We start from the raw sequence: 20,646 nt of genomic DNA on the forward strand, positions 1-20,646 counted from the left end.
AAGTATGTAATACTCGCACACACTCGAAGAACGAAATTGACTTGTTGTACAAGTAAGTATAATAAAAATGCATTCTTACGGGCATGACAATTAAAATTTGCAATGGTTTTACTGTAGGTTAGGTTAGTTGTCATTAGCGAATGCGTAAAGCGCTGACAGGGAGGGAGTGGCGCGCATGAATATATAGTATGTAGGTGGTCGCTAATTGCGGAAGCACACCGTCAATGGCGGACTGAAAGTCCGGAAGACCTTTGCCGGAGCCTGATTAAGCGTAAGTAAGTTGGAGTCATAAATAATAAGTTCGATAAACAAGAAGTTTGTATTTCAATTATCGATTTGTGCAAAGTAAATATATTTAATTTTTTAACGACCACTTACCTTTGGCTTTGGTGGACATGATTTTATATACATAGGTGGAGTTGATGCCGCTCGAGAATGATGGAATACTGACTTTAACACTTATGGAATATGATTGCTTTGTACTATAGATTTGAACACACATTTCGTTGGACCTGAGATTCTTAGCCGCTGAACGGCTGCCGAAATTAATTTCAACTTAAAAATGAATTCATTTGGAACTTTTTAAATGACTAAACACTAAGAGAATTCAAATTCTCGTCTATTACTAAAGCACATTAAATATATGACAGACACGTAAGATATGAGATCTGAAAAGAAAAAAATAAAAATAATTAATTAAATTAAAAAAAAACAATAAAAAACAAAAAAATTCTTTAATATTGGTTGCACTGCGATAGTACATTTCACAGGTGCAATCCTTTTAGCATTAAAAGGTATAAAAAATCTTAGTCTTGATTTAATTCGGTCAGTTTCTACGGCAGCTATTTGCTATAGTAATCTGATCTTCACAATTTGTTCGGAGATCATAGCGCTGCCTTGGGAATAATCAAATTATGTGAAGATATCTTGTCAAATAAGAAGGATTTCCATGCAAAGACTTCAGTTTGATCGGTCATTTTGTATGACAGCCACATGCTATAATGAGCAGATCGGAACAATATGTTCGGAGTTTGTATCATTGTCTTGTATAATAATCCATACCAAATTTCATGAAAATATCTTGCTAATAAAAAAAGGATGGAGTCATGTGTAGAAGTTCACACAAGTGAGGAAAGTTCTCTGATCGCCATTCACTTGGGAGTGGCCAGAAACGATTCTTTTACATATGACTCAAGCAGCTCACGACTTCCGGTCTTTGACCAAGTATCCTCTGGCTAGCCTAAGAACATCCGTTCGAAGGCGAGCTAAAGTGAGAAGGTGAAACATCCCCATAGGGTTGTGCGCTGGGTTTGGGACCCGCCACGTAAAAAGCTCACCCCAATGAAAAACTACCAACAGCCTCGGATGAGAAACCCCCGGAATGTCCGGTCCCTTAATTGGGAAGGTGCCGCTGCCCAGCTGGTTGATGTCCTCGGGAAAATAAAGGCTGACATCACCGCCGTCCAAGAAATGCGATGGACGGGACAAGGACAGAGACGAGTAGGTCCTTGTGGCATTTACTACAGTGGCCATATAAAGGAGCGCAAGTTTGGTGTGGGATTCGTGGTGGGAGAGAGACTCCGTCGCCGAGTACTATCATTCACTCCGGTGAATGAACGTCTAGCCACAATACGCATCAAAGCGAGGTTCTTCAACATATCGCTGATTTGCGCCCACGCTCCGACGGAAAGAAGGACGATGTGACCAAAAATGTCTTTTATGAGTGCTTGGAGCGCACTTATGAAGGCTGTCCCCGCCACGATGTCAAAATCGTGCTTGGCGACTTTAACGCCAGGGCGGGTAAAGAAGGTATCTTTGGCACCACGGTCGGTAAATTCAGCCTCCACGACGAAACATCCCCAAAAGGGTTGAGGCTGATCGACTTCGCCGGTGCCCGAAATATGGTTATTTGTAGTACTAGATTCCAGCATAAAAATATTCATCAAGCTACCTGGCTGTCTCCGGATCGAAAAACTACCAACCAGATCGATCATGTGGTGATAGACGGAAGACACGTCTCCAGTGTTTTAGATGTGCATGCGCTCCGAGGTGCTAACATCGACTCGGACCACTATCTTGTTGCAGCTACGATTCGCACCCGCCTCTGTGCAGCAAAAAACGCACGCCACCAAACACAAGGAAGGTTCGACGTCGAGAAGCTGCAATCACAACAGACAGCCGAACGATTTTCTACTCGGATTGCACTCCTGCTCTCTGAGAGCACTCGTCAACAACTCGGTATAAGGGAACTGTGGGACGGCATTTCAAACTCCTTACGTACAGCTGCAACCGAAACCATTGGTTTTCGGAAAGTGCAAAAGAACAGCTGGTACGACGAGGAGTGCCGTGTCGCAGCGTAGAGAAAACAGGCTGCCGTAACGTTGCGAGATCGTTACGATCGACCACAACACGTGCGAAATGGGATAGATACCGAGAGTTGAAGAGGTCGAAATGCGTGAGTATGAAGAGCTTGATAAGCTGGCCGACAGGGGGAATGCTCGAAAATTCTACGAAAAAATGCGGCGACTTACAGAAGGCTTCAAGACCGAAGCATACTTTTGTAGAGCTCCCAGATGTGATCTATTGACTGATGCCCAGAGCATAGTGAAATGATGGAGGGAACACTTATCCAGCCTGCTGAATGGCAGTGAACGCACAACACCAGGAGAAGGAGAACCCGATTCCCCAATCGATGACGATGAAGCAGACGTTTCATTGCCCGACCATGAAGAAGTTTGAATAGCAATTGCCCGCCTGAAGAACAACAAAGCGGCAGGGGCCGACGCATTGCCGGCCGAGCTATTCAAACACGGCGGCGAAGAAAATATGGTCGGACGAACGCATGCCCAACGATTGGAATTTAAGTGTGCTATGCCCAATCCATAAGAAAGGTGACCCCACAATCTGCGCCAACTACCGTGGGATTAGCCTCCTCAACATCGCGTATAAGGTTCTATCGAGCGTATTGTGTGAAAGATTAAAGCCTACCGTCAACAAACTGATTTTCCCGGCCTAAAGGCACACTGATAAGGTCAAATCAGTTTGTTGACGGTGGGTTTTAATCTTTCTCACAGTGAGTTCGCTAAGATCTTATATGCGATGTTGAGGAGGCTTATTCTACGATAGTTGGCTCAGAATGTGGGTCTTCTGTTTTGTAGATTGGGCAGAATACACTTAAATTCTAATCTTCGGGTATATTTTCGTCCGACTATATTCTACCAAGAAGCTGATGCATGCTCCTTATCACTTCTACTCCTCCGAATTGGAAAGCTCGGCCGGCAATCCATTGGCCCCCAGGCAATTGCTAATCGATCTTCATGGTCGGGCAATGGAACTTCTGCGCTATCGTCATAGAATGGGCAATAGGGTTCACTATCTCCAGGTGTTGTGTTTTCACTTCTATTCAGCAGACTGGAGAAGTCTTCCAATTTCGGTATGCTCCGCACACTAGTCACTAGATCACCTCTGGGGATTCTACAAGAGATCTGGTTACGTAGACCCGACTAATTCGGGATAAAAAAGTCTTAGTTTCTTCAGTTCAATTATAGCATCACTATAACGGTAAATTTGAAAAATGCCATAAATACCACTCCTTCGCTTTTCATGAGTCGAGAAAGGCGCATTCTTGAATTACATACCTACAAATGTATGCACAGAGGGAGCATGAAAAGGAGTTCATTCATAATTGTATGGACAACTTAGAGACTAGTGCTCGTAAGCTTGCTACAGACCGGGCTATTTTTCGTAATGTGACTTTTTGATATAACGATAAGGAAAACGGTCTGACGGAGCACTTAAAAGCCTAAATAACTGCTATGTTAGGCCTATTTCCTCTAGATATGATTGAGTGAACGGAATGCTGCTACTGGGTAGGAAACTCAGAAATAAATGGGTCCCTTGATGAACAAAAATATCAACAGTGTTTGATTACACACTCTTTTTAGGAAATTGTGTATAAGCTTGAAAATTGGAAAGAAATGATACGGATTGCGCATTGCAAAGATGCCTAGAGCAATTTGGAGACGGCTACGTTTTTACAATGGCAAATTACGAACAACTTTTAAGTTACATAGATCTAACCTCAAGAGGATAGAAACAAAAATGATCTTATTGGACCATATCAAACAATTTTAAGCTGTGGACCTTTAGACTTGTTGATATATGTAGGTATGTAATTGATGCCATAAAATGTATACTGAGGGTTATATAGTTTTTCTGTAGGTACAGTTCTCTTAGGGCTCTAAAGTGCCACCGAGGGAAATTATTTCTGAAACAATTTTGGTATATTTTTTACCAGACTAGCAGCTATATAACGCATTATCTAAACAGACGGAGTATCCGTAATTTGTAGTAAAACGTAAAAAAGTAGTGACAAGTGAGCGAAAGAGCACTTCGGACCTCAACAGAACCAAATAAACTCGTTTTGAATTAAATATTTGTATGTTTGAAAGTCTGCTTGCTCACCAAGTACAGTCGCTGGCGAAAAACAACAAAATTTTCATAAAAATCAAAAAGCGAACGCAACAACAAAACAATAGCAGCGTAAAAAGCTCTCGTTTCGCTCACTTTTGCGAAACAGACACAAAAGCATGCTCAAAAGCGAGCAGCGCAAAGTGAATACAGAAACAAGAAACAAAAAAACTTGAAATATGCCGGCCGGTTTTCATTGACGTGTCGTACTACCAAATGAGTTACTATTTCTGTAGTACTCGTAATTGTGGTAGCCGTGGTAGTAGTCGTAGTAGCAGCAGCAGCAGTTCGTATGTGGCAGAATCAAGTGCACTGCGTACAGAACTGAATGCATATGGGCAAGGATACGGGGGGCTAGTCGCATGATACAAATATTTCACAATTTTGCAGAAATTACGAGAGTATCTGCTGACCGAGCGAACAAGAATTTCACAACAGAATGAAAGTACCAGGTATATAGTATGTATGCATGTGTGTATATACATATATCATTGTATATATGTATATATAATATTTAATTAAACATATATACATATATGTACTGATATACAAATATACAAACGATAGAGGTAATGTCTGTTCGTATATCACTTTCGCTAGATCCCCCTAAAATATCATTGCCTCTCCAGGTGATTAAAGCAACGTAAAGATTACTATTGTAGTGAAATTGTCGCCTACACACACCACAACTGTACGAGTATACATATGTATGTACGAATCGTTCTAAGCACTTTGAAAGTTCAATTTGTACGGCTTTCAAGCATTTGGTAAAAATTCCTATAGAAGATATAAGAGCACAAAGTACATAGGTAGCATGGGAAAAAAATATCAGGAACCTGTGAAAGAAAATGTCACTCAGTGAGCGCCTAGTTGCTGGTGCCTCTCAAAATAAAGCGAACAGAGATTCCGCTCAATATTAGAAAGACAAGAGAGACAAATCCACTGACAGCTCAAAGCTGGTAAGAGAAATTAAAGCCGTAATGAGCAACATGCGCAGTGTTGATGTGCTACTACTATTGTAGTATATCTGCTACACTTTTTAGTATGAAGAAATACTACTTTTTTACAAAGTATTTACTACAATTTGCTATATCCGTGCTCTTCAAGAACGATAGAAAGAAATAACGACAGTTTGGTACTGCTATTTTTTAGGAGTGTGCTTGACAGCAAAATAGGGTCGTGACGTCATGAATGAAATTTACAATTACTATATGTGACCTGGTCTACGAAAAGGGAGCAAACGTGCGAAAACTAGTTTTCTGGGAAAAGCTGTTAAAAATAATCGTCAGTTTCTCGTTATCTCATTAATCTCATTAATTGTTCTCCTTTTTTTTGACACCTAAGCCCCCTTTCCGCAGACCAGGTCACATATAACTTTATTCTGGCTTCCTTTCATACATATTTTATTATAAAGGGTGATCGAGGTTCCGCACTTTTTAAAGCAAAATCACAGAAACTTCAAATTTAATCATTCGAAAGAATATTCTTTGGTATTTGAGATTATCTCTTTCAAACGTTGGCCATGGCTACGTCTCAGATGGTCCATCCGTTGATTCCAATTTTCGATGACTCGTTCGAACATTTCGACCTGGTAACTGGCGAACGACACGCGTGATATTTTGCTGCAAAGCCTGAATCGAAGCGGGATTGTCCGCATAGACTTAAGACTTTACATATCACCGCAGGTGAAAGTCCAACGGTGTAATATCACACGCTCAAACGTGAAATTATCTGCTTACCGAAGTCTTTTCTGTCAAAACAAGGCTTTTGAAAAAAATACTTTTACTTGGAGCACCCGTTATTTAAAGCATGCGTTAGCACCACTTATGTAATTTCCTGCTTCATTTTTGTTATGAAAATATGTTTTAAGAAATAAAAACTATTATATAATTTAATGTTTTCAATTAAGTAAACATTCTCAATTAAGCAACAACTAATTACTAGGCCAATTTTTGTTATTTTTGCAAATACTTAAATATATTTCAATGAAATTGTATTAAACAACAAAGTTTGTTTAAATAAATAACATATGTGTACTATGTACGTGTTCAAAAAAACATACATTTTTTGTTTGTACTCGGAAAAATATGTACATTTGTATGTGTTTTTTGTAAAAAAAAAAAAAATAATGTAGTTTTTTATTTTTTTTAAACAACAAAGTTTGTTTGCGCCTAAAAAAGTCAATAAATAGTGTATGTACAAGTATATTAGGGTGCAACCATACACATTCTACTTTGGGTAAAAAAAAGTTTAAACAAAGGAATAATAATCTATTGGAAACATTTTTATAAACATTAAAGTTAAAGCCAAGTCTCCGTTGTGATATATGCAATCTTGTACATAACTTTATAATAAATTTTATTTAAAAACGTGCTTAAAAAGTGCTGAAATTCATGAATTAAGTACCTTTTAATCTTGGCTAAGGAAAATTATTCGAAAGGAAATTTCATATATTTCGATTAGGTGTTCATTTGAAAATAATTTTGGTACAGATGAAAGACATTTCAGTGATATTTTGACTAACAAGGCTTGGATAAAACTAATCTCTAGGCTAGAGTATGCCACTATAAGTTCAAAAATTAATTTTCAGTATGGCCAACTGATTTCTAAATTTTTTTGTTCAGGGTATATCCACTATTTTGTATACTTCTGCAGAAAAGGTCTAAGTTATTGCTTCATGAGGTTGTAGCTTAATAAATTTGTTGTATATACTACAGGAAAAAGCGAAAACCTGCTCAAAATAAAATTTTCAAAACTCAAATGCTCAAAGTTTTCAATTTCGAAAAAAATTATTGAGTATGAGCAAAATATAGTAAGACTTTGCTCATAATTTTAAAATTCTTAATTTATTCTTCAAAATCTATGTCGTCCCGCTCAAAGTAATCAAAGTAATGGCCCCAATGCACTCGGTTTTTTTCGAATCTTCGAAATAGTTGTTAAAGTCAATTTCCAGAATAGCTAACAATGTGCGTAGCTATTCAGGTTTAATGTCTCAGTCGGTCGTCTGAGTTTGCTGGATAGCCAGAAGTCAGACGGAGCTAAGTCAGACGATGAATTATCGTGGTGCAAAGCCCAAGAGTTGTCGGCCCATAATTCTGGCCTCCTATTACGAATAGCTTCGCGCAAACAACGCATAACACTGAAATAGTATTTCTTATAGACATTCTGGCCGGTCCGAAGGAATTCTGAGTGCTCCACAACTCGATAATCGAAGAAAGCTGTTTTTTCAGCTTCAGCTCACCTTTGCCACGATATTTCGGCGATTGATTGCCTTTTTCTGGGTCATAAGCATAGTAATAACACGTTTCATGACATCACTGTGTCACAGACGTTAACGCCATGCTGTTTTTCGAAAAAATCGATTTTGGAACCAATCGTGCTTTCACTTTTCTAATGACCAAATGATCATTCCGATTTTCAAAAGATACCCGTGAGATTTCTGACTGTTAAACGTCGATTCTCAAGCACCAAATTCTTTATTCTATGTTGATCATCCGTTGATGTTGATAGTTGTCCTGGACGTGGTTCGTCGTCAAAGCGTTCTCGACCCTCTTTTTAATAATTTATAGCAATCAAAAACCCATGCTCGCGACAAACAGTTATCACCGAAGGCCTTCTCAGACATTGAATAATTCGACACAAGAGAATTGTTTCCGCACACAAAGTTTAATGGAACTTTTTTGTTGAATAATTTCACTCATCGTAAAAATCTCGGAATGCACTTTATGTACTTCAGAAAGACAAACGTATACTAAACACTAATGATTATGTTTGCACAGATGTCACTGACAGTCATACCAACATACCAACTAAAAAAAAAAAGATTTCGACTATTGAATTTTAGCGCGAAATTTACATTAAAAAATCTTACTATTATTTCCCCACAGTTCTTTCTTGCCGGGTTAATACGGATAATACCGATGTTACTTCGTAAATTCTTCTGAATTTGAGTTAGAATATCCAACTTTTGGTGGATCCGCAATTGAACTTTAGTAATATTATCTTGACAGAAGTATATAAGTAAATATTTGCTCAAAATAGTAGAGACTCATTAAAAGTATTTTCTAGTATTCATTGATTCTTCTTTTCTCTACAAAGTAACTACCATAAAATTACTACAATGTCTGTCTACTTTAAATGCTGAAGAATTTGTGGGCAATTCTTTCCGTTCTTTTAGTAGTTGCACACTAATGTACATATATGTATTATATACAGAAGAATATATAGGCATATATAAATAAATTAATAAAGCTACTATGCAAATAAATGTATACAGTTGTGCGAAAATGAAGCAGAAATTAAGGCAATTGAACAACTGCAGAAAAATACTCAAATATTAAATATGTATGTACATATATATACATATGTATGTATTTATGTACATATATGCACAAGATGAATAGATGTATATGTGTATATCTACAACAAATAGGCTTATACATATTTAATTTATATGTATAATTAGATATTTTCGGCAAATGCCAATAAGTACTTTGAACTGTTCAATCTCTTCAATACAAACCCTTATACAAGGGTATTATAGATTTCAACATATTAGCATAAAGTTGTTGATTACGAACAACTGATTGTGCAATGTCTGCCCATACAAGATAATTCCGTCTTAATCAGACTTAGCATAAAGCTGTAACTCAAAAGTGGATTAGGTAAAACAGAATTGATTTTTATTTCCGAATTCATACATTTTTCTGGATCAAAAAATATGGGTCAAAAGTTGGTTGAAACGATATTAGAACATTCGGTTATTCATACTTAATATCCATAAACTGGAATAGTATGCATACGTAGTTAATATCCAGATCCGAAGATGTGGCACTTAAGGGCATTATTTTTTACAATTCTAGTAAAAATAAGTACTAGTATTTCCATATGTTTTTACTGCAACCAAATATTTACAATTAAAACCCATTGAAAGCTTTCTGAACAGATTTTCATGTTTTGGTAATCACATTGTTAATACTGAATACCTTCACTATTGCCCATTCCATTTTCCTCATGTTGCATTTGATTTACAAGGTCTGTCGCAAAAGAAACAGAACTTTTTAAATATAACTGTTTCTGGTGGCGCCACCTATTGGTGGGTATATGAAATAAAAAGTTTGATCTCTTGTTGACATTTCGCAAAACTACAATCGATGTTATCGATCAAAAAGTGACAGCAGCTTTTGGTCATCGGTCGTAAAATGCAAAGAGCAAATATTAAATTTTGTTTTAAACTTGGGAAAACGTTTACTGAAACATTTCAAATGATGAACAAAGTTTATGGTGATCAGTGCCTATCCCGTAGTAATGTGCATGAGTGGTTTAAGCGATTCCAAGAAGGTCATGAGGACCTCTGTGACGATCAGAAGTCGGTCGTCTTCAGAAGTCAAAAATAAAGACAATGCTGATTTGTTTTTACGATTCCGAGGGTATTGTACACCGAGAGTTCATCCCACCTGGTCAAACGATTAATGCTGTGTTTTACCTTGGTGGGTGTTATGAAGCGTCTTTTGTCACGCATTCGTCGTGCTCGACCACAATACCGTGAGGCAGGGTCCTGGCGTCTGTTGCACGGTGATGCGCCGTGTCATCGGTCGACGCTTGTTACTGATTTTTTGGCAAAAAACTCCATATTAACCATTAATCACTCACCCTACTGACCTGATCTGGCACCCTTTACCTATTTGGAAAACTTCATTTGCCCATGAAAGGACACTGGTTTCAGGACATTTCAGCTATCCAAAAGGCGACGACCGAATTTCTCAAGAGCATTCCGAAAAATGACCTTAAACACTAATTTGAAATGCTAATTGACCGGGCTAAACGCTGTATCGAAGCACAAGGAAACTACTTTGAATAAAAAAATATAACTTTCGAAAAATATTAATTTTTTGTTGTTTTTTTTTTAACAGTCCTGTTTCTTTTGCGACAGACCTTGTATTTCTGTTTTTCGATTATACAAATATTTTTAATCGGATTGGTTTCGATATCCTGTTTTTCGACCAAGTTGACAAATTATCAACATTGAACTTGAGTTTCGGTTTGGATTATTTATATTTACAAAACCAAAAAAAGACCTCAATGTTTCCGTATTGTAAAATCAAGCAAAATAAAAGAATGCGTAGAAGATCTGCATTAAATATTAGAAAATGGTGACAATGTTTATATTTAAGTAAGATTTTTTAGAGAACTGTATAGATATTGAAGAAACAAAATCAAAAAAACAAAAATATATAAGCGAGTAGTACCCGAGACTAAATTCCTACAAAGCATTTCGTACTTTGTAAATCATCATGTGAAATTTAATTACGCATTTTTCTTAAAGGGTGACGGTCACACCTTCATATGTCAATTAAAGAATTTTAATTATATTTCACATTTTCAATTTTACTTAAAAATAAATAGTGAAACTTTCAATAATTAAATAAATCCAAGGAATAGCCTTAAAAGTGATTTTGATACTTGGTGGATCAGAAAACTTGACTGTGTGCGTAAATTTGTAATTGATTGCCAGCAATGTGTGTATATTATTTCGGCCATGTGTGTATGGAATTTGAAATAGTGCGGCGCTAATTTCATGCTGCTACAACAAAAACGAAAACAACTTACAAATATACGAAAACAAATTTTGATTTGCGATTACAATGGATTTAAAAGGCCGAACGCGAATTTTCGAATTTCGTTCAAATACACCGCATTTTGCAGCCTCTCAACATATTATACCCTGAACAGGGTACATTAAGTTTGCTACGATGTTTATAAAAGCCAAAAGAATATGTCGGAGACCTTATAAAGTATATATATCTATGTATGTATATAAATGATCAGCGTTACGAGTTGAGTCAATTTAGCAGTCAGTCTAGTCGGTCCGTCTTTACATACGCGGAATAGTCCCCCATTTTTAGATATTGACCTGAAATTTTGCACACATCTTTTACTCACCAAGCAGCTGCTCATTTGTGGGAACCGTCTATATATGAGAACTATAGCGTATAGCTGTCATACAAACTGATCGATCAAACTCAAGTCCTTGTATGCAAAACTTTTTTATTTGAGCAGATATCTTCACTAAATTTGGCACGGATTATTACCTAAAGTATTAGTACAAGCACCAAAGAAATTGTTCAGATCGGACCGTCATAGCAGATAGCTGCCATACAAACTGACCAATTCAACTCAAGTCCTTATATGGAAAACGTTTTTATTTGGCAAGTTATCTTCACAAAATTTGGCCTAGATTATTATCTAAGACATTGCTACAATCACCAAAGAAATTGTTCAGATCGGACCACTGCAGCATATAGCTGCCGTACAAACCGACCGATCAAACTCAAGAAAAATACCTTTTTATATAACTTTATGCTATAAACAAGCAACTGTGAAGGGTATTAAAGTTTCATAGTTTTTTTCTTGCGTTGGTTGTTGTTACTTTTTATTTACAGCTTGTGAAAAATTAAATTACGTAACAATTGCTGGCGCATACTCCATTAGGGCATAAATTGCGTGGCAGCGGCACTTTAACGCATTACATTTCCTTAGCTGGTAATTGTATCTTTTATCAGTTTTCCGCTAGAAAAACGGCGCGCGAAATGTACTCTACGCCAATTATAAATAATAAAACACAAAATTGTGTATGCATATGTACCTATGATGATGGTGATGTACATATGTATGTATGTAGCGCAATCATTTCTAAGAGCACAGTTGCCAAAGTATTTGAACTCAAGAACTACAAACATAGATAGATAGCAGATACATATGTATGTATGTATGTACATAAATAAATACAAATGTAGCTATAGTATAACTGAGCTTTCACATGCGCCGCGCTTTCGCCACACACGCACATACGCACCGCTGCCTGCCATACACGCAGTGAAACAAGGCGTACAACAATTGCAGATACAACATTCGAATTTTTACCCTTATTTCGAAAACTTGCGTTGAGTTCGATGACCTTTGCATTGTCTGCTCAGCAAGTTTTTGTTGGTTGAAGGTCATCGGCGACGCAAAAACGCGGTGCCACCTGCCGCCACCCACTTTCGATTGTGCGTAGCGTAAATGCGCATAAGAGCACAGAGGGTGGGTGGGCGTGTAAGTGCGAGAGTATGTGGTCAAATTGAGAGCGAATCAAATTGCCATTATGGAGAGAGGATTTCAACTTGCTGGCATGAGTTTGGAATAACATAAAATTAGAATTAAGCGTAGCGAATTGCTTATCAATAAGTTTGAGCGAAAGTGAGCTTAAATAAAAATAACTGCAATAACCTTAGTTGGTAACTATTAACCACTAATTGAAAGTTTGAAATACCAGCGAAGTGGAGTGAAATTTTGAAAGGAAATAGCGAGGGGATAATACAATTATCATTATATAGAGATTGCAAGATTTCTCGAAAACTCCTCAACCGCTCTTCATGAAATTTACATAAGTCTTTGATATACAATTTTTTTTCGATTAGAAGTATTTGAAAAAAAATGTCGCGAAATTTTCACTGAAATTTTCATTTTTTTGTGAAAATGTGTGCCAAAAATTAAATTTTCAGTTTTTTTCCTTCGTCCAAGTTCTAAGTTATGGTTTTAACTTAAACGCGTATTTAACCACTTTAGACGATCCTGTAAGAAGTTATCCTGCCAACGCGGCTGCATCTTTTTTTCCGGAGAGTCACGGGAAATGGCGTCGCAATAGCCGAGTTTAAAATATTTTTTCCAAAAATTTCACAATTTCTTTGTTAACGGTGTATGTTTGTAACAATTAAAAATTTTAATAAATGATTTTAATTTTTTATGAGAAAAAAATTTTTGGAAAAGGCTGTTTTTTACCCGAGGAAACCCATGTAACCCCTGAATATATTTATTTCTTCGTCTTAATTTGACTTAGTTATTTTTGTTATATTCTCTTCCACTTCCAAAGGGTTTAATTCTACTATTATGTTTTTTTGGTTTCAAAAATTTTCGAGCCATTGGTTCACAAGTTCTTAGACTTCTTACTAGTAAATGTCATGCGGGGAGTTAAACTACTAACAGCGATTGGAGAAGTAGAGTTCAAGTTGTTTCGAGAAACGGGAGAGACTGGAGAGACTCTCCAGTATTTATTTATATTTACAGGAGAGAATCCTATTTGGTCAGACACCTATACGATTACACTTCGTTAACCTGCAATAAAACAGAGTTAAAGTAAACGGTAAAAAAACAACAAGGCTTGAGAAATTTGCAATTAAATAAATGCTAACAGTCAAATCTTAAAGAGACCAAGCCTACTGAATTGAAAAGACCAAACAGTAGGTTAAGTTTCAACCCTCGATTGTCGGTTTCATTCATTCAAAGCGTCTAAAAATACTACTATACGGAAACTTATTAATTTATTCAGAGAATAAAATGCCTGCATAATATAATATAGATCTGACAACTTAATGAATGCAAACGAGATACAAAAGAAAATGAAATGCCTCGAGCTATTTCTGAAGCAACGCTTTTCAATTATCCCCCGGCTAAAATCCTTTCACCACACCACTGTGCACACGCAATACAATTTGGCTGATTTCAGTGCCATATACGTAATTGAATTGAAATTTTTTAATTGCTTTTCAATCAAATTAAATAAAAATTTTCAATAGTTTCCAACAAAAGTGAAAAATAAACAGAAACCCAAATGCAACTTGAACTTGCTGTGTGAAATTGAAGGTATTTTCCACAAATTTATGTGAATATTCTATGCTATGTACATACTTACATACATATATACTAGAGTGATTCAAAAAAAAAATTTTTTTTTTCGTTTCGTACTTGGAAAAATAGGTTCTTAGACACCTCTAAGAAATAGTTTTTAATGTAATATATACAGTTTTCTATGTTTTTTTTCTTATTATCAGATTGAAAAATTTATATTTGAAACTACTTGAAAAAAATATCTTGTTCCTTGGATTTTGTAGGAAATTGAATGCTCTACAAAAAAATTCTACTATGATTTTTTCGTAAACCTAAATGTTTAAATTAGATTATTTTTGGGAAAATTTTTTATTTCTTATGAATTTCTGAAAAAAATCATTATGAATAAGGTTTTTTTAGAGGCTTTCAAATCACTCTAATACAAGCCGTGTGTTCATGCGTATTTGATTATGCAAATTTCTGGCAAATACTCAATTTGCTGTTTCACGCGCTTGCTGTTTATATTTATTCCTCATTTCATTACAATGTATTACAATTTGTTTACATTCTCATTCACAGATATTACACACAAACACAAAAATACAAAAATATGTTAATATGTATTCATGCGTATAAATTCTATAGTAAATGACTTGAGCTTAGTGTGGAAGCGTTAAATTTGGAAGCGGTTTCGGATCACTGCTAACCTGCAAGCGTTTTTAATACATTTTGGATGTTTTTTTCTTGGAAATTTGATTTGTCATATCTGAATTATTACGATTTTTCCATATACCGTGCAATCGATCAAACATTTTTTCCTAGATTGGTACTGGTACAAGCTCTTTTATGTTGTAAAGGTCGTGAAGTCATCGAAAATTTCTCGCATGCGACCATTCACCTCCGTGAATGACGATAATAGCGACAATAGTAAAGAAACAGTGCTTGAAAAACGTCGTATTGGCATGTTTTATGAATCGGCTCAATACATTTTGTCATATTCGATTCCCCTCTTCTTGCATTGCTATGTTAGAGCTTTACTATCAGCAAAAAAAAAAACTGCACATGAAAGATACAACAAGGTAAAAAGTGAAGGATATGGTGCTTGCAATTCCTTAGGTAAGTGTTAGAGAGATGGCAAGATGGCAAGCTCGACATCTATAGCGAGTCCGTTCGAATGATTTTGGTGGATATTTTGGGTATGAAACGCGTTCTTGATCGATTCGTTCCGATAAAGCTGAATTTTTTTTCAAAAAGAGTAGCGTAAACTAGTCTCTTTGGACAAGCTTGATCTTGTGAATTCCAATTCTACATTCATGGAGACCATTATAACTGCCGATAAGACATGGGTTAAGGAGTTCGACATGCAAACAAGTCAACAGTCATCGGAATGGAGGGGAAAAAACGAGCCGAAACCAAAACAAAAAAAACAAGACAAAGCCGTACAAAAATGAAGCTGATTCGTCATTTGGTGAATCCTGAATTTTTTCCGGAGGTACAAACGGTCAATGAGGAGTTCCATTTGGCCGTATTGAGGCGGAATTGTGCAAGAGCAATTCATGAACTCGATGATAACATACCATCGCATCGAGCCACGATTGTGAACAAATTTGAAACCAAAAATGCCTTGAATACTATCGATCAACTAACGTATTTAAAAGGTTTGGGTCCGTGTGCTTTGTTCTTGTTCCCCAAACTTAAATGGCCGCTCCTTGGAACCCGTTTTCAGTCGATCGAAGGGGTAAAAAAAATCGCTGAAGGAACTGAGGGCCATCCCAAAAAAATTAAGTGACTTCAGCCAATTTGTTTATTATCGATTTCGGTCCATATTTGGAGCGCAATTCGCAAGATTGTTGAAAAATTCCGATGTAATGTTCATAAGCCCACGTTTTAGAAAAAATTATAATGATCTTGATAAATGTCTGCTACGTTGTCAAGTATCCCTTTTGCGCCTTCTGCACGACGTCGTTTTTACAATGATTCGAGAACTTTTGGTACGAGTCAAGCATTGCCACGCTTCATACCTAAACAATTAACCAAAATGTTTTGCAAACGAATACTCGTATAAATACCCTAAATATTAACTACAATGTTTTACAAACTATTATAAAAGCTTTTGAATCGCAAATAATACAGCTTAGATTGACATTTTTTTTGGAAAATGTAAGTATTCCTATACGAGTAACTATATACATACATATGTATGTATGAAGATATCGATCATTTTAGTATAAAAATTGTTCTTCCACAGAAACTTTTTAAAAACCTACTTGCTACTGAATTATATTAAAATTTAGATTTTGTTAATAATCGGCTATTTTTTAAAAAGTTGTTAACAGCTTGTTAAAAGCTCTTCACTTGAGAACTTTTTAAAAGAAAAATCGACAAGAAATAAATTTTGGAGGAAATTTAATAATTGGCAATAAAGTATCACTAAGAATATTTCAATAAATGACTAAAGGATCTCTTAAAGTTCTTTTCTTCCAAATACAAACTCGCATTTTCAAATCCAGTTTCCTTAAAAAATTATTACTAGAGAAATATATTGGAATTTCGATTATGTTAATGCATAGTTATTTGTTAAAAGCTCCGAAAAAGCTCTACGTTGAATTTCATTTGGAAATACACCACATATTATGGCGATCACTTCTAGACGAAAATTTGGCAAACCCAACAAATTTAAAAAATTGTGTCTTTTTTTGAAATATAGTAATGCGATCGAAATCGAAAAAGTTTACAAGGCTCAATAAAAGCTCTACTAAATTTCTTTTTCAATATTATGTTATTTATTATTTTTATTTTAGGTAGTAAGTAGGTCTCAATAAATGGAAAAATTCTAAAATACCTAAAGGGACATTTTCTTAGAGTTATAATATGTCCTTTTCCTTTCCTCACCTAACACAAAACACTTGGGATTTCGACTGAAGTAAAGCTAATGAATTGAGAGCTCTAGAATCATCTTTGCTCAAAGCTCCAACCTAATATTCTACCATACAAATTTTTTAAATTTATACACGGTAATTATGCAACACATATGTACATATTATGTAGCACATACATATAAACCATTACAACACTACACTTACTATGCCCTAATACTCGACAAAACGAAGAATCGACACGAAAATGACGACTGTGAGCAGCATTAAGTTTCCCCAAATTGAAAATGAAATCAAAACAAACGTTTTACAGGCGACTACATACATGTACAAGTATGTTTGTATGCACGTGTATATTGTTGTGAGCGTGTGTGCGACACATATGTATTATGCATTAGCTTTTAGCTGACCCTCAAAATTTATATTAACATTTTGCGTAAAGCTCAGTTCCGAACGGTTTTCGCTAATTTACCATATTCAAGGCTCACAGCCTTGCTGCTTCGAAATTTTATGAGTTTTTCGTTTTCACGAAAAAAGGCAGCGCATTTGAAAAACGACCTTGAATTGTAAATTTTTGAGCGCTGGAATTTCTTAAGTACGCGGTACATGTATGTATGTCTGTGAGTGTGTATTTGCATTTGAAATTAAAAAACCTAATTTTATGACTGATTAGAGGCGCTGGCTGGCGTTGAACAAAAGCGAAAACTTTTTTATTGCTTCCAAAATGAGAATATTTAATTGTGACAAAAATGTACCCGGAAATCGTAATTAAATCCCCGGTGTATTTAGCTGAAGGAGCTGAAGGATATCTCAAAAAGTTATTATGAAAAGTGTTTCGAGGACTGAACAAATCGTTAGTATAAGAATATAACATTTGATGGGGACTACTTTGAGTGCGACAAAATAAATGTTGAAGAACAATTTACCATTTTGCGTTTTATTTTCAATTTCCGGGTACTTTTTTGTCTTAATGTACATATATGGAAATAGATTTTTAGAAATTACGTAGTGTTATGCTGGAAGGTGGTAACGCTGATAATGCAATCGCGCAAACCAGCAGGGTTATCTCAACGAATCGCGAGAAGTCACAGAAGCTCTTATGATCTCAACATAATTGAGTAGACGGAAGTAGTGTTCGAGATGCTGACAAATTGCGGTGAGTACTTGATTGAAAAATTTATTTATTTTATTGCAAAGTCGTTATAAAAATAAAGCAGCTAATTGATGATTTGGTTTGTTAGAAAAGCGAAGAGCAAATAATTATGCGATTTCTTCTTTTAATTTTCACAAAATTTCTTTTTTTTATTTAAATTAAAAAATCGGTATGTGGCAACACTGGTCTGTATTTTAAATATTGAGAATCACTCTCGATTTGCAGTTAACTGTCTTCAGTTGTGGTTTGTTAAATACATTTTTTAAGATATGGCAACGCCGATATGAATTTGTCAAGTTGGACATTGTCATGTTAGAAGAGAAACAGAAAATTTGCAAGCGCTTGAAGATCTCGTCTTTATGGACATCTGAAATTAATTTCTGATTAACTATGATTTCTAAACGTGTCTCTAAACCAGTTGAGATTTAAATTGTGAATTTTATTTTTGGAGTTCCCAAAACCATTTTAGACCAGAGAAGAGAATAGATATAAATTGCGGTATGTATCGTGATCTAAGGTCCATTGTGTCCTTCTTTCTGACACAACGAATCACATATGCTCAGCAAACTGATAAATTGCAGTATCTTGCTAGGTGCTATTGAGGCGATGTGTACACTATTCGAATACATAGATCTATCCTGTCTACAGACTACTGTGCAGTCTAGATCGGGTGCTCGGGAGTCTCCATGTCGCAGAGTTGGCAGTTTAAGCAAGAGGCTATGCTCGTGTTAAAAAAAGGTATTTCTTGATGAGATTAAGTTGACCCCAACCTTAAGATGTTTCAGTGAAGTCATCGAGGAAAGAAACATAAATAATCTAAGGAGAACTTTAATAGAGCATGTGGTTTGGAGAATGGTTCATCTGGCAAACTCCTTAGCCTTGCATCATTCGAAAAACTTGTTATACATATTAACCCTTCTATTCAAGATTAATAGCTTTATTGCAGTGGCATTTCGCAAAATTTTGTTTAAAAAATGCAGGGTTTGTCCGGAAAGTATAATAATAGGCATGAGTCGAACAAGCGGCTGGTTAGTTGCCTCTGAGCGCCTGGAGAGTCAAAATAAACATTTTCGGGCGACGTGTTACTGTGAGTGGTGCAAGCCGAAATGCAGCGTTCGTTAAAGCAGAAGTAAGCGATTAAATTCTGTGTGAAACTTGGTAAATCTACGACAGAGACGTTTGGCACCAGGCCTTTTTCGACGGCCGGGACGAGGTCGCTGATGAAGACCCTACTGAGAGACCTGCGACTTCGACAAACACCGACAATGTGACTCGTGTGCGCAAAGTTTTGAACTTAGACTGTCGACTAAGTATTCCGTTAATTGCCCAGATGTTAAATTTATCAAAATCTGTAGTTCATGACATTGTGACGGAGCACTTGAACATGCGCAAGGTGTGCGCGAAGATGGTCCCAAAAGTGCTCACTGACGACCAGAAGTGTGCCAAGAAAATATTAACATGTGTGAAAGTGACCCCCAATTTTTGAATAACGCAATCACAGATGACGAGTCATGGATCTTTGAGTATGATCCCGAGACAAAAAGGCAATCTTCCAACTTTTTTTAAACGACAGAGGGCATCCAAACAGCATGCACCTCAGCCGGTGCGTGCACGCTCCGAAGTACAGTCGCGGCGGAAGAAAATCAGTCTTATTACTTTCCGGACAGACCTTGTAAATCGTTGAGTCAATCTACCATAGATATCGGTGCAAAGATGACCAGTGGAGATGTAAAGAGGTAGTTGATATCCTGAGCATATCTAAGAATCTAACGTTTTGAAGACTTTTTATGTATTGACAGTCACTTTGATAGTTCGTAAACCCTATTTTTATAGAGAGTGCAATTCTTTACACTTTGACAATATTTGGTATATCAGTCGAAGTCCTGCTACGGGTTATGAGCTTCTAGAATAATGACCTTTTAGATCTCAGATTTGCCACTTGTGGCCTTACCGAAACCGTTTACTGACTAGTCGGGTTTAGGTATCGTGTAAAGGTCGAAAGTAGCAAGACCGCAGGTCCATGTTCCAATTTTCCACATGACTGCGTAACCAAAAGATGCTTCGATGTTTTCCACTTAAAGTCTATGCAGTTAGCCGTCGTTTTGATCATAATGATCGCTTGCTATCAAAACTATATGGCAACCCTGTTAGAATTTATTAAAATTTTTAACTTAATTTGATTTATGAATTCAACGCAAACTATTTTTTATTTATTTGCCGTCAACACTTGCTATCAAAACCTGTTCTCGTTATCAGAGTCTCATATTTTTGAGAACTACCTTGTAAACAAACATAAAGTTACGGAAAATAAACGCCATTCAGCAAATATACATATGTACATGTCTACCCTACAGCAAAAAAAGATATCACAGTGCTAACGACTCGTTCATTATTAAAGCAAAAACAAAAAACTGTAACACAAACAAAACGAATCAAATGTTTGATCGGTTACACCCAAAACACCGAATTTATCAAGCCACACACCTGATTGAAAATGTGGTC

General features: G+C 36.2%; 1 protein-coding gene across 1 annotated transcript in view; it reads right to left on the reverse strand.

The window, feature by feature from the left end:
- LOC126758404 (myc protein) overlaps positions 1-665 on the reverse strand; it is a 58,754-nt gene extending 58,089 nt beyond the window's left edge. The window contains exon 1 of the mRNA XM_050472663.1: positions 379-665. The gene's annotated coding sequence lies outside the window, so the exon portion shown is untranslated. The remainder of the gene's footprint in view (positions 1-378) is intronic.
- Between the last annotated feature and the right edge of the window lie 19,981 nt (positions 666-20,646).

This window comes from Bactrocera neohumeralis, chromosome 5 (genome assembly GCF_024586455.1).
Source record: "Bactrocera neohumeralis isolate Rockhampton chromosome 5, APGP_CSIRO_Bneo_wtdbg2-racon-allhic-juicebox.fasta_v2, whole genome shotgun sequence".
In the NCBI taxonomy this organism is placed as follows: domain Eukaryota; kingdom Metazoa; phylum Arthropoda; class Insecta; order Diptera; family Tephritidae; genus Bactrocera; species Bactrocera neohumeralis.